The sequence below is a fragment of the Hyalella azteca genome, unplaced genomic scaffold (genome assembly GCF_000764305.2).
Source record: "Hyalella azteca isolate HAZT.00-mixed unplaced genomic scaffold, Hazt_2.0.2 contig13371, whole genome shotgun sequence".
Lineage (NCBI taxonomy): Eukaryota > Metazoa > Arthropoda > Malacostraca > Amphipoda > Hyalellidae > Hyalella > Hyalella azteca.
The window spans coordinates 207929-223955 of record NW_025943295.1 but is presented as its reverse complement, the minus strand read 5'-3'; positions in this window follow the sequence as shown (position 1 = coordinate 223955).

Genomic DNA, 16027 nt, shown 5'->3' with positions numbered 1-16027 from the left:
GTTCATTGCATAAAATTCTGACAGAATATTTTGAATAAATAAATAAATTTCTAAAATATCAGTCCGGTTTTTTGGTCCCCCTTCGTGTATTCTCTTTCGACCGCGAATTTCAATTCAAAACGTTCTTGTGATCAAAAACATATCCTATCAAATATACCTACTTATTTCAGTAGAAATATTTCGACCAGAGGTAACAGTTTAAAGGTGAAACAGCAATATCAGTCTAAAGTTTGACCTTAGAGGCAAGTTTAAATAGAATTTACTTTACGTGATGGAATCTTTATCTTACGTTGAAACTGGAGCTCATATAGGAATGATGTAGATCTTCCACAGCTACGACGAAAAATCTACTTAAGTATCAGGATCATATTTTATTAGCTTCCATTTCAGAAGATGAGAAGTTATCAAGCAGGATCGCGCGATGATTTTTTCAAGTTTCGACAGAATGACTTGTTGACTTCAATAAATAGGCAATTCCCCATCCAGCATCTTGACCCCAAATTTTCAGTGCGCAGCCACAAGGAATCTGTCTGTGGGATATATCACGCTGATGCCCGGTGCGCAGTTATCTTCATTGTCTTATCTCCACGAATTATACCTGCAGTATTTCCCCTGTCTAGCCTGTGATAAAAAATATCGAACACACTGCGGAAGGTCAGCCTCGATAACTCCGTGTGAAGTTATCAGACTCACGCGAGCTGTGATTTCTCCTCAATAAAGTCTGGAAGTGGAGTTATTTAGCAGCACTAAGTCGAGCAAAGAGAGACTCCTGGGACATCGTTAGAGGCTCACGACCGCCGCCGTCCATCAGTGAGCGATTAGTCTCACGGCGCCGCTGCATCAGCTGAGCCTCAGGCCGCTCCTGCAGCCTGAGTGCGTCTTAAGCCGCTGCAGAGTTGAGGCATCGAGGCCAAATTCAGACAGGAATAACATTATATTGAGTAAAATATTTATTCATTGCGCTCGTTGGCATCTTAATTACGCAGGAATACGTCACCCTTCATTATACAGCTCACAAAATAACGAAATATAATGTATATCATAGCCGTTTAACGAGAAATTTTCTCTGAATTCTTCTGCAACTTTTTAATAATTGAGAAAATAAAGGCATAATTATCATTCAAGATGATTCTACGAACGGATTAGATACAGATCAGCGCATACTATAGTTCTTTAATGTTAAAATCAACCTCAATGATGACTCTGATGATGTGGAATTTGGTTTCCAGGCTTTAAATTTTTTCTGATCAAGGCATTTTCCTAGTTTACTGCTCTACTACATAAAATTTTTTATTTTCAGTCATCAACATGGGTGAAAGTTTTTCACTAATTTCCTAAAATTTTACGTTGTGAACAAATATTAACACGTTTTTCTTAGCTTAGCTTCGCGTTTGTTTGTTTGTTTGTTTGTTTGTTTGTTTGTTTGTTTGTTTGTTTGTTTGTTTGTTTGTTTGTTTGTTTGTTTGTTGTTAACATTGACAACGAAAATTAGCCCACTTCTGATTGTTCTAGAGATCTGAAATTCTGCATGCAGGCTATTTTCGCCTAACAATTTCAGATACAATCATAAAAACTAGTTATATAGTATGACGTGCGGGCGCTCACGTTATAGACGAGCAGGCGCTGACGCTGCGTATCATCGATACGTACGTCAAGTCATACTTAATCAAGTCTTAATCGTTTTTCTTGTGGACTAAAAAGTAGAAAATAAAATACTTAAAAAAACTTTTTAAAAAACACGTTTTTCTGGTGGACTAAAAAGTAGAAATTAAATTATGGCTCGCCCCAAAAAACGTGGGTCGGGCTGTACATTCACCATCAAATTTCCAAAATTTAAGTGTTGTGTGCTTTTCGCTTTAATCATAAATCTGCCCGACACACGTTTTTTGGGGCGAACCATAATTTAATTTCTACTTTTTAGTCCACCAGAAAAACGTGTTTTTTAAAAAGTTTTTTTAAGTATTTTTTTTCCAGTTATGTTTATTTTTCACCAGTTTCCTTAAAATTTAAAGATCCGTTGGCGAAGGAGCCATTCATGTACTTCTCGGAAGAAAAAGTTCGTTTCGGAAACTATTACAGTTTTCGAACGATGCAATTTGTCCGAAGTAAGTAACCCCGTTTCGTTCTAGGTGAAGTTACTTAAGATTTGTGTGTTTTGATCTGTTATTTAGATTGGATTTTTGTAAATTATTTTCTAATGGATGTGCCTATATCCGCCAACTCCACAAGAAAAGAAAGCCAAAAATAAGCAATAAAAATTATTTCATTATATTATATTCGGCTTGTGAGTAGATTGGTTCAAGATTTCAAGGCTAGGATGATTAGCGTGCCGCTAAGAAAACCCCTAACAAGAGCTCAAGGTTCGTGATTAAGTGATCCTAGAAGAACCTTAGCCGAGGATCTAAGGAAAAGTAGGCCAACATTCCGAACAAAAAATGAATGTTAAGGAGACTAGGCGTGATCAAAAAGTTACGAGGGAACCTTATTTTTAATAACTAGGATGACGGTTCAATAATTTGGCCTACAGATTGGCCGAAGCATAAGCTGCCCGTTTGTGTCGAGAAACACTGGTTTATAGATAGAAAAATGATCGCACACTTTCCAAATTTGAATGTATTTAACACATTAACGTCGTCACGATATGCTGCATTCTTCGACAATTCCGAACGGAATTTCGCCGAGTTACGTCATTGCAGAAATCCCACGACAAATAAAGCAGCCTTATAATATTTTATTATGGAGTTCTAATAATGCTTTGAAGATGAGCTACTGCGAGAACAATAAGCCAGCGCAGGCCTCAGCCAGAGCTCAGTTTTATTGTCTCAATTATTGTATTATGTCTTTTATTTTATGCTCGATGCTGTTGGATTCGGGAAAGACGGGTTCAGTAAACTTGATGAAAATGTTTAACTTCGAAATTATTTCATAGGAAATATTATTTTAAAATTTTTTGAACTAATTATTAAATACAGTTAATTATCCTTGTGCTTCTATCGTACTCTTATGTCAAAATGCAGCGCCAACTTTTAGTTGTGCCACCAATATTTTCTACGAAAAATGGGACGGCTATCAACAACCTTTTATCAGAATTTTAATGAAAATTTATATCCTGTGTTATAATTGGTGTGCGTAATATATTATGACATGTTCCATTCTAATATAATTGTCATAAGGAAAGTAATCTTTACAAAGGTTTTACGGATGTTCAACATTAGCAAACAATTTCGATAATCTATGACGTATCTACATTCTAGTGAAGATTTTCTAAGGAAATGAACAAATATAAAAATAACGAATATCCTGACTAGTGACAAATTTATAATTAATATTTTATAGGGACTAAAAGTCTGAAATCATTTTTGCGATTGCGAACTAATTTTCTAATGAAAGAGATACGTATCTCCTCAGTACATATTCAGGAATCAATTGAATAATTCTGAGACAAAAACAATCGCAATAGATTTCCTATTCGACAATAGATGTTCAGTGATATAATTTCTTCAATTCGGTGCTGTTTGATTTTGAATCAAGGAAGTTATCAATAAAAACTGCTAAACCAACAACTTTGCAATTCATGCAACCACTGAGCTGTTAAGGAAATAATGAGTTCCTCGAAATCGTTTATAAAGGATGTTGAACCAAGGAAGTTGTTATCGGAAAACCCAATTTCACAACAGCTGAACCAACTTTTAAGCAATTCTTACCGCCACTGCGCAGTTAGAAATTAATTAAATCATTTTGATAACATGATATACGATATTGGATCAAGGAAGTTATTAAGGGAAACCCAAATTTTTAAACGGCTGAAATAACATCTATGTAATCCATGCAGCCACTGCGCAGTTGGGAACTTAAACATTTCTTCGAGTTAAGTGATATTTCATGTTTAATCATGCAAAATATTACAAGTAAACCCGATTGAAAAACTGATCAAATGCTTCGAAGTAACTCGAAGAATTTTTGCTATATTTGAATGCGAATAAATTTCTTGAGTTAAGTGATATTTTGTGTCGAATCATGATAGCTATCACCGAAAATGCTAATCTTAAGCGCCTGAACCAACCAACCTATGAACCGATAGAATTCATGCACCCACTGCGTTGTCATTTGGGAAGTGAATGACTTCGTCAACTAGATGATATACGGTGCTGAATCATGAAAATTATTACCGAAAATCCGAAATAGGCATTCTTGTAATATCTTCCATGGTTCGACATAAAATTTAAGCTGTGTCGAGCAAATCATTCATCCCATAACTGCGTAGAGGCTGCACGAATTTCATTGCTGTTAGTTCAGTTGTTCCTAAGTGCATTCGACATGAATTTTTTCACTTTCCAATTGCTATACGGCTGCAATACTGGCATAAATGTCACTTAACCACACAGTTAACCGGGATTTGGGAATAATGTATCAATAGTATTAATTTATTAGATTATGAAATTATACCCACCTGCATGGTCACGATGTGTCTATTGTCCTGTTGTTTTGGTTAATTTATTCATCCGTATTGCAAACTCTACGCTGGCTTTTCCTTCAACGAACCTTGTCCGGTCCTCGCGTGGCAATGCCTCATGAGTTTCAATGGACGAGTGGGGAAGATTTAAAGTATCGGTTTGTGTTGCACTTGCGGAAGCGAGGAAATTGTCGTTCCGTAATGGATGAGCACCGCTCTTAACGGGACTGATACAGCGTGGTAATGAGCGAAGGAGGCCCTTCGATCTTATAAACAATTCGATAATGACCGCGTACACTTTTCGATGCATATGACTACTACTAAAAGCAAGATATATACAAAATTGATACAAATTTATTTAGTTTCAATTTTACTTTCTATAAATTTTCTCTTTCCTGCTCGGGAACTTTGGTATAAATGTATATCAGTGTACTGATCTTAACTTGCGGCGATTCACCTGAAAAGAATACACGTTCTGAATTTAAGAACTTAAATTAGAATTACCAGCAGGGTGGAAAATCTCTGTTCGTTCATTTTCTTGTGTTTTTTAAACAAAAAATAATCTGATCTGGCTTTTGCTTTAGAACCTATGACTTGCGAAGGTAAGCAACGCTCAAATAAACGTTAAAAAGACGTTCCATAACGTTCAGTGATTACTCAATAGTATTACGAAATAAATAAATTTTAAGCACAAAATTCCTCGGCTTTGAAACTCTCGTGAGTCAGCGCTACTTGATCGGTCATCTTACTTTACTTGCTCACAACAATCGAAGATCAATGAAGCTTTGTTGAGATGCTTTTTCGTCAGAACTGGGCATGAATTATTCAACAGTAAGCAGTACGGCCCGATTGTGACTTGACATCCTCAGAAGAATCTTACTTAAAATTGCGTCGACCCTACAATTTTTTAACCTCTAAAACTATCGAAATATCAAAATTAAAATATTTATTTATGCCAAAAATATGATCATTTTTGTCGTTTAATCGAAATCATATTATAGAGAAGCATAAATTTCGTTCAAAACAACAATGATTAGTTCTTTACCTCACAAAGTGAATAAGCTCTTTAAAATTAATTAATTTATTTAAAATTATTCTCAGACAAAGAAAAAGGTGGCAATTACAACATTTGTTTGGCTGGAGACTCGGGACTCATGTTTAGCGTACATAGACCCAAATAATTCCACGTTGACTCTCTGCCAGACAAGCCATGCGTTCTCTATGCGAGTGTCGCCCTCGTAAAGAAAAAGGTCGAAATATACCAAAGTGGCTGCAAACATTCTTGAAATTGGTCCCTGACAGTAGGCGACGTCTCAGGATCAGAGCATTGAGGAAAATATAAAAGACTTGTGTTCTTAAAGAGGGGTTTTTTCAAGTCTGTAGAGCACATTTTGGAGGCCCAAAGAATTCTAATGCCTCTTACACAAATGCAATGACGACTAACTGGGAGTCGTATTCTGGAATAATTTATTATTTATTTGTTTCCTTTTCCAGGCCCTGCAGTTGATGCAGGGCCTAGACTTGAAAAACCTTCTAGATAAAAAGTTTAAATTTGACGAGGCTACTAAACAAGGTGGTTTGATCAAATTTACAACTATCGAAATATTTCTCCATCTTGTAATATGATCTCGGTGAAATATCTGTTCATTTTTCATATCGGAGGCGTTTTGAAGCCTTATGTGAACTGTATTCAAAATCGGCTAATTAATATCTGGTGTAAAATTATAGTTTGTATAATTTTTTCCCAAAATTTTTACAGTGATCAGATTACCTCAAGTCTAGCACACAAATCCAGATACTACCGTCAATGTATGAGGCCCCAACGGTATAGTGTTTATATAATTATTCTTTAATGCCTTTGTTCTTATTATGAAATTTGCAAAGAATATTACATACAGGAATGTGAACTCAGATATTAGTCACTAATAGTCACTTTTCTGTTGGTCAATTTCGATCATTTGAAAGAGTAGTACTCTCAAGTGGACAACCGAGCGTGTGCCTACAATTTCCGTGTTAAACGGCATTTATAATCTATTTCAAAATATTTATTACATTCTCAATACCAGCGTCCTTTGAATAATTCAAATCACTTTCATTGCGATACGTTTTGAGTAAATAAATTAATGCCAAGAGACTCGGGAAGATTTCGACTTCTGAAAAAATTGTATCACCAACGTGTTTGAAGATGAATTTTAAACTGGGATTTTCCCGTGATTTCCCATCACATCATTCTCGGTGTGAATGACAGTATTTATTTGGATTCAATCTCAAATGTGCTGTCATTATATTGAGAATTAATCACTTTGATTGTCTTGAATAAATGCCGTATTGCTGCCTTCTACAAGCTAGGTCTGTCCGTGCAAGCTTCTGCTACACTCTCAGGCCCGCTATTAAATATTGATATAATAATCATTTGGAGAATGGCCACGTATGAGAAACGTTACATTATAACAAGATGAGTCTAGCAGTAAGATTTTTCTGGAATTTGAACCTTTCATTTACTGACCTGAATTATGAAGGTAAGTTCTGAATAAAAAATTTGTTAAATCACCTGGTATCGATCGTTATGACAGACATCAAACTCTGAGAGTAAAATCAATCTATCAATAATCTTTAGTTTTTCATTACTTCAACATCATAAATTGATAAAAGTGACTTCTACATATAATTTTGAAGTTACACATATAACTTCATGCTCTACAGGAGCTTGTATTCGTAAAATCATTACTTATAGGGAAACAACAAAATACGTTGCAAAGTACAGGTTCTATGATCACAAAGGCTTAGTACGGCCTCCTCCACTGCTCACCAACGTAGCGCTGCCGTTGGAATTCAGGAATGGTCATGAATTCAGTGTAAGATCAACAAGACTTGGCAAGAAGGGCGTGCGTTATTTCCGATGCAGTAAATATCGGAGCAGTACAAATGAAGTTGGACGCTGCGCGGTCCCTGAGAGCAAATATATCACGGGCAGTTGCAGACAATTCTGGTGGGTGCGTCTAATCTCGCAGTCACACTCGTTCATTCTCTTCAGTCGAAGCCAATTTACAGCAGTCGTGCTATAGTAGCTTTGTGTCCTGAAAAATTAGTGTGCATATGACGAATTTGCTTCCGTTCATTGTGTACTCCTTAAATTTGCTTTAGATACGATAAAATACATTTCAGCTGTTCGTGTCATGGTTTTTTCATAATGCGCTTCAAACAATTGTTTAGTATTATTTGAAATTATAGCCAAAAGATTGATATAGGTACATGATAACAATTATTCTTATTATTATTATTATTATTATTATTATTATTATTATTATTATTATTATTATTATTATTATTATAATTATTATTATTATTATCATTATCATTATTATTATTACTAAAAGTCTTATTATTGTTATTATTATTCTTACTAGTACTTATATACAGGATTCAAGCCCCATTACTCAAAGCATTAAGCAAGTTTCCAACATGAAGTGAAGCTCGTTAATGCATAGATGCAAATTTAAACTCCATAAAATTCAAAATAAGTGAATTTACATAATGCCAATAACACGTGATTAACCTTTAAACATGTAAAATATAATTGAGCATTTTACAGAGGAAAGGCTCAATATTTGTATTTTACACGAGGTCATTTGGAATCATTTGAATATATTTCTACGTACATTTCCATAAAATATCGGAATAATCATCAAGAATAATAGCTTACGTCATGCTTTTTCCTCCTCACAACCGTTTAACGCCACATTTTCAAGGTGATATATTACGCAACGGAAATAATTGAAGCATCTTTAAAAAATATTGATAGCATATTCCACTATTCCATCGATCAATTCTATTATAAACGGGATTACATGGTAGAAAAATCAATTTAATCATCTGATCTTAAAATATAGTTTGCAATTTGTGGCAAGTTTCAGTCGAAAAACATTTCCGTCCTTCAGTCAATTCTCTGATTTGATGATTACATTTGCTTTCGAAGAACTTAAATTCTACCCTAATTTTAGCAAAACAAATAAGCGAACTCCAAAAAAACAATTCCATGTTTCCGATTCGTCCTCAAGTAACATTTTAGAGCCTAGTCATTTACATAAACCTCATTTCTTCTGTCGTAAAACGAGTATCATGCACAACTAACTTTTGGCTTCAAGCGAGAAATCCCGTCTCTTGTCAACTGAATGTTCTCGATAAATCATCAACTCGAAAAGAAGACAATTATATGTAAGATATTTGTCGTGGTATTACGGATTTTAAGCTGGCATGTTCCCAATAACGACCTCGGTCTCCTGATCGATGGTTGAATTTTACGAGAATATAAACGACGTGGGCGGCTTGCCGCTTGTTTGGGAGCGGAAGAGGCTCGTCCTAGAGTCCTGTTTGCCGATATGCTGACGACACGAGAGCGCATCAGCTTTTCTTAATGAAGACTTTGACTGAGTCAGCAGACGCATCGATTCCGCTCTTCCGGTAATTTGCTCGACAGCAGCGATGGAGTTTGAAATTCAACTCTGTATATAGTTTTTTAGGGACTAGACATGATCAGCCTTAATTACAGACGCTCTGTTTTTCGACTTGACGACGATGGAATGCCGATATTGCTGTCGGAGTGGTTTATAATTATATCAATAATATTGCTATAACTTTCGTTAACTAGTTTAATAATCTCGTATTCGAGGACCAACCTAGGACCTTGACTTGAGTGTGAAACGAAAATACAGTAATGGTGGATTTTAAATGCCAAGACCCCTTACTTTTTCACTTTTGGCAACTTAACTAGATCAAAAGTTTTATGAAAAGTTATTGTTGCATGATTTTTCCCCAACTTATTTCCACAGTCTATGAATCAAATTTTCCTTGTCGCACATTGATGAATTTTCCTATTGCATGTATATGGATAAAAAATACTGATAAACCTTTTCCCTATTTTCTAAGTACCTTAACACAAATAAAATTTCCTCTCGCACTCAATTTCAACGATTTTATGAATACATGATAATACTGCTATCGTAAAAACATCTTCCAATTTTCGTCGCTTGTTGCAGTTATTCTACTTCATCACTCGCAACTTCCCCTAAGATAGATACGAGCAACTGCCCAATAATTGTCATATATCAGCAACGTCGTAGCCCAGGGGCACTCCAAAGGCCCCTCATCGTTGGCTCGCGTCCAGCGCTGCTCTTCACGATTGGTGACATTGATAGCAGGACTGCCCCCTTTCAGCGATACCGAACACCTTTCTAATTTGATGAACTGATGCCTAGGTTGCTGTATGGTTATTATAATCTTGACCGATTATAAAGAACCTTATTACCGTTAGGTTTGTCCAAGACATCTGTTATTACTGTCTAATTTTTTATCGAACTTTTCAAGGAATCTATTGGTGAACAAATTATCATTAAAGATATGTATCGCCTTTGGCATTGGATTTAAAATCATTATTTGAATTTGAAACTCTTGAAATGATTTGTATAATTATAATAATTATGATAGCGTGACATGCAAATTATCCAATCCTGAGCTCTGTTGGTCGATAGTTCCCGTGACAGCTGCAGCTGAGCATTCCCATGATATGGATCCCCCACTCCCGTTATATTAGCGTGTAATATAAAAATAATTTTAGGTGAGTGTTCATTTATAATTTGCACATTCATAAAAGCTTAATCATCAAAGTCAGATGCTCCTTTTAACTTCAACAGAGCCAATCGTGTTGAGCTTTTTCACCTTCAAAGTCTCTGGAGCTTGCATCCAACATTCAATTTACCATTGATTATATACGTACATAAAAATTTTTATTAATATTTAATGTGAGCATATCAATGAATGATTATTTTCAATGAAGCGCTGCATAATGTACCTATACCTAATCATTGACACTATTTTCCTGCAACAAAGTTAGGTACTTGAAACGAAAGCTTCCTCATGTGTACCCTATCATGATAAATCCCCTCTCGCATGAAAAATAAATCTATTTAAATATAATGAACAGACGTATAACAATTTTTTCAGCTCCTATGAGTTGTTTTAAAATATTGAACGCACCCAACTTCATTTAAAAAACTCCAATCATCAGAGAAAAACAAACTACAACAACTTGCCAAGCTCCACAGCCAAATCACAGGAAGGCTAAAAACCCGGTATATTTTACAAGCAAAATTTCAGATACAATTTATCTAGTCAACCAGCATAAATTGGGCTGCATTCCTATACGTCAATGTTAACTGGTCACTGGGGTCACAGGAAGCACCATGCCACTAATTTACGTGGAGTAAGCATCTATATTTCAGAGTCCGCTTATGGATGTGCGTTCTCTATTGGATTGTCGGCGGGGACAGCCTCTGTTGACATTCTCAGTGAGGACTGTCATGACCAAGAACGCAATAACACTTCACTGGATTACAGACATTCCAAACGCCACGACCGATCCGAAGTCCGTCGGCTCGTGGAGCCATCGGCCGAGTATACAAGTTTGAAGTGAACTAAAGCACAAGTTCAATTTACTGAATATAATAGACGCTGGCCACTCACCTGACGGTCACATCAGAGCTGGTAAACAATAAAAATTTTTATATTTTTGCGGGAATGTCATGTCTGACAAGAGCATGTTTCCTCCGTCTTTTTGACGAAATTTTCAGGTTAAAAGAGAGCCAAGCAATAATTTATTTGACGAGACTTTCCCTTTTCCTATTTATGCTTGGAAAATGGAAGAATGTTTTGCGCAAACCATGGTTGATCAAAATTTACGTCAAGTTAACTCCATGCGTATAATTTTTTCGACAATATTGATGGTTAGAAACATGCTCTTGCTTGTACGACAATTTTAAACTTGGTATTTAATTAGAAGCTCATGTTATTCAAAATCGCGTGTACTTTTTATCTCTCCACCAAACATACGTTGCTAAGTGTGCATATATTGGCCGGAAGAATAGTAATTAATTCGAACATTGTAAATCTTTGACGCCTCACGATGCAAATGGAAGCAGGAAAACATTTCACAAAGCACTTCTTGTCATTCACGTGCTGTTATTTTTTGCCGGCATAATAACACGCGTCGCAGAACTTGCTGCCGATATATCTTTGATCTCAGTCCTGTTATGGCGAAATCCACGACTACGGCGACGATGATTGTTTTTCCAGCATATAATAATGATTGCTTTTCCAGCATAAAAAAATAAAGTTGCGTGCAATAGCATCACTGCATGGACGCTATAATGCTAATGCAACGGCGCATTATTACTAGTGACTTCTCAGACAACAGGATGGTGTTAAAAGTGTCATGTTCGAGTCGCAAGAATGGGTGTCAACAAGTGTACTTCGGAACAATATATCTACATTGAATCCTAATATTAAGTTCAAAATGATAGTTCGCAGCCACTCTGGTGTACTAAAATCTAAATAAACAGCGATCGGATAGCTTGCTGCAAAAAAATACTCAACTAATTGTGACTTACAGGATGATAAAACTTCTATTCGTACCCGAAATACGATCGTAAATATTTTATAAATATATTTAATTCGCAAGTTATAATACGCACTCATAAACACACATTTTATTGTGACATTTTTATGCGTTGCTTTCATTTTTAGCCAATATATTGATTTATTCATAGGACGAAGATTTATCAATCACCTTCGCTTCAAGCCAGGCTGTCCAGCCTCATATTTTATGCCTGCGAGTTTGTTTTCATTCTTTCATCGGCGGAGAGCTTTGAGGTGTTTCGGAAAATTCTTATATTAAATGTGAGATGTTTAGCGGCTCTAGCTGATTATTAGATTCCATATTCTCCGGTGACATACCTTTGTTAATGAAATCAAGACCAACCAAATTTATTTCAATAGCTCGGCTTGCAATGTCTCTCTTATTAATATTTATAAATTTTACGAGCTCTGTATTCTATATTCTTTATTTTCTACCATATTTGGTAGCAACGATACATTACGCTCGTTTCGCTGGCAATAATTTCCGAGAAAAGTGTTTCTCTATTGCTTTGAGATTTTCTTTTGGAGATTAGAAAAGTTGGCATAGAATCGGAAATTATCGTTCTACCTATTAAAATATTGCAGTTATTTATACCGTTCTTCTGCCCCTTAGCGCTTCGTTTACAAATTTGTTCGGATTTAACTTCCAAACAGAAGTATTTATAACAAAGTGAACATTCGAAGTACTTAGCCGTGAACCAAAATATGTATAACATATACAAAATTTCGTGATCTTTGTCGATATTTTTACCTGTATTTGAAGAATTTAGCTACTGTTTGTATTCCTTCGAAAATATTTAATGTGTATGAACGTTGAATCATTTTCCTGCCATTAAATGCTATTTTGCCATCGATGGGCGAAAATAAAAATTTTATACTCGCGCTCTCTCTCTTGCTGTTGTATTGTTATTTTAAATTGCACTGTTTCGAAATGCTCTCGTGGACAATTAAACGATGGCGGCATTCCATTATAGGCTTCATTGATACTTCATTTCACCTTATGACCATCAATAGCAGATTTGTTCTATTTACAATAAAGTTGTATATTGAATGCCGATATACACGCACACTTCACCAGTGACTGACTGGTGCCTGCTCCAGATCATATTTGACGGATACATAAATCTTTCTTTCAAATACTCTTTAGGCCAACGTTAGAAACTAGAAAACGAAGCAGATAATTGAACAAACAAAAAAAAAGCTACAAAAGGATGCGTGGTCGAAAACTCACGATACGATTTTCATTAGCCAGTTTAGTTTTGGTCCTGGAAGCCTCGACATGCTATCCTTGGGAGGCATTTTTTTATAGGTTGCAGTCAAGTTTCGGGAACTTTTTTCAATCACGAATGCCCATAGTGTTCGCCATCGCAGGATGTGAAAAGGACGCCATTGCAGGACGTTCAGACGACGTGAAAAGAAAAGTCTACGGATATCTTGATGCAGTTAGTTTACAACTTTTGCTGTAGATATCAGCTGATGGTGATGGAAATTTCAACACTCAACTCGAACTGGTTCAGTTTCAATAATCGAAGAACTGAAAATGTGAAGGCTTCGTGAGATGTACACAAAACCGATTAGTTTTTCCCATCGTATTCTGATCTATAGAATAGTTAGACAAAGCATTTAATTGAGCATGCATTTTCTTTCCTCTTAAAAAGGATTCGAACTAAATGTGAGAAAATATTAGTTAGTTTGAAAAGCAACTAATTTTAAATAATCTTTTTAAAATTGTTCAGTTCATAAATCAAATTAATTTTTTCTGTAGTTAGACTATCATCGGAGTTTAAACACCATAAAAATGTACAACAATAAAGGCATTTTTGGTTAAATAAATCAAGCTAATTATTATACCAAAACAAATATGGTGCAGTGTGAACTGCTCTGTTTATCTTCTCAGTATTGTGATTTCGGGCAAAGTTTTCCTTTATTTCGGACAAATGATTTGAAGGAAAGCAGAGTTTCGATCATCTTCAATAGCAAAGGTTTTTATTTCAGAACAGACTTTTGGGAACTGCGCCACGCAATGTTACCACAATCCTAAATAAATTTGGGTACATTTTCAAGAAGCCTTCACATTTTCAGTTCTTTGACGATTGAAATTGAACCAATTCGAGTTAAGTTATAAAATTTTTCATGACTATCAGTGGATGCCTACAGTATGAGTTTAAAACTACTCAGTACAGATGAGGACTTGAACAGTTTTCCAGCTATTGAGGAGCGCCCAGTTGGCTCGAAGTTAACCTGTTTTGAAATACACGAAGAAGAGGTTCTCAAGCACCTGGTCGCTCTGAATCCCAACAAGTAATAAGGACCAGGCGGCAACCACCCTAGATTGCTCAGAGAATTAGCAACCGTCCTGACCGGCCCTTTCACAGTGTTCTTTCACTGAACCTTGAACGAAGTGACTTTGCCGGACAATTGGAAAGAAGCTCAAGTCACACCATTGTTAAAAAAATATTTAAAAAATGACAAGAGTATCCCCGGTAACTATTGCCCTGTCAGTCTGACAAGTGTTTGTAAGTTAATGGAGTCTGTTGCGAAGGGTAGGATTATAATTATCGATCACTTGACTGTTAACTATCTCCTATCAGACTGACAACATGGCTATATTGCCGGTAGATCCTGCACCACTAACCTTATGTCTACGTTGAACGATTGGACTCGCCTGCTGGATGACAGGGAGCCAGTGGAAACATTTACTTTTATTTCCAATTAGGTAGTATTGTCGAAGACTGGAAATAATCGTCTCTTTAAAATAAAATAAAATGCTCATTCAGGGGCAATATTTAATTTGTCATGGTTGGATATTTATTTTAGTAAAATTGTATACTTCCTAATTTTGATTGTGAATACCACCTTCATAACAATATCACATCAAAGCTCGTCTCTTTCGCATCCTTGAAATCTCATTCAGGTTCTCATCTCAAGATGCATGTGAATCCTGCCAGTCCCAGATGAGCTGCTAGTTCCCTTAACCGCGCCGAGGTCATAATGATCGTCTGCAGTAATTAGCTCGAAGGTTATATATAGACAGAGCAGAGACAGAAGGTTATAGACAGGCCTGCGACTGATGACGATGCGTGCGCTGCTAGACAGATGCTCTATCATCCAGACATGTAAGGCTGAATTTAACTGTAGCACATCGAACAGGTCAGTAAATTCAATAGCTCAGATCGAGTATTGAGTGTACGATTATAATTGGGGGTACGATTATAAGGGTACGATTATAATTCGAGAAAAATACGTTGTCGAATAAGTCGAATAACTAGAGCATTTTCCAGTCCTTCATGCAAATTTAGAACGGATGATAGCGGGTAGAGTGGTTTCATCGAAGCACTAGTTTACTTTTTGTATTGCTAGTTTTCAGCAAATGAATTCATTTGCTACTTTCATTGCAGAGAATATTTTCCGTTTTTCAAGGCATAGATTTTTTATTAAATGCTAATAAGGAAGACATTACGGTCCATAAGAAAACGTTCAGCATGAAATACGGTAGGAACGGTCAATCAAATGTACCTACGGCACCTTTTGGATCTTCATACAGCATAACTTCAATACGAGTTTTCGTTCATTCTCAGCGGACGTTCACAATTGTCGGTAATCCACTTAAGAGCCGCGCTGGCTCGTGTTGCTTCCGAAAATCTAAATGCTGCGATGGAATTGGCCATTCACGCAAATTGCAAGCGTCTGCAATTAGTACGATGAAATTGCAATTTGAATGAGTTGAGCGAGCGATATAAAGGAAGTTGGGATAAGAATGCGAGTGCTTTGCTGTGGTAATGAATTTCACGTGGTGTTGCTTGCAATGCAGCGGAAGGGTATTTTCCGCGAAAATTATATTTGGGGCAATCTTTGAACAAATTTACTGGCTTAAAGTGGCGTCAGACATTTATTCAGTAAACCGAGATTGGTAAAATAGCCAGGTTAATAAAAATTATTATGTAAGTAATTTCATTCTTAATCTTGCACAAATGCTTGCAGATTACTATTGTGTACAATGAATTTCAATAAATTTGAAAACTCAATACTCAATCTAACGATGATTTGGGAATATCTAATATGGAATAATATAATGCTTTTGTTGTATCAATTCTAGTTTAATCT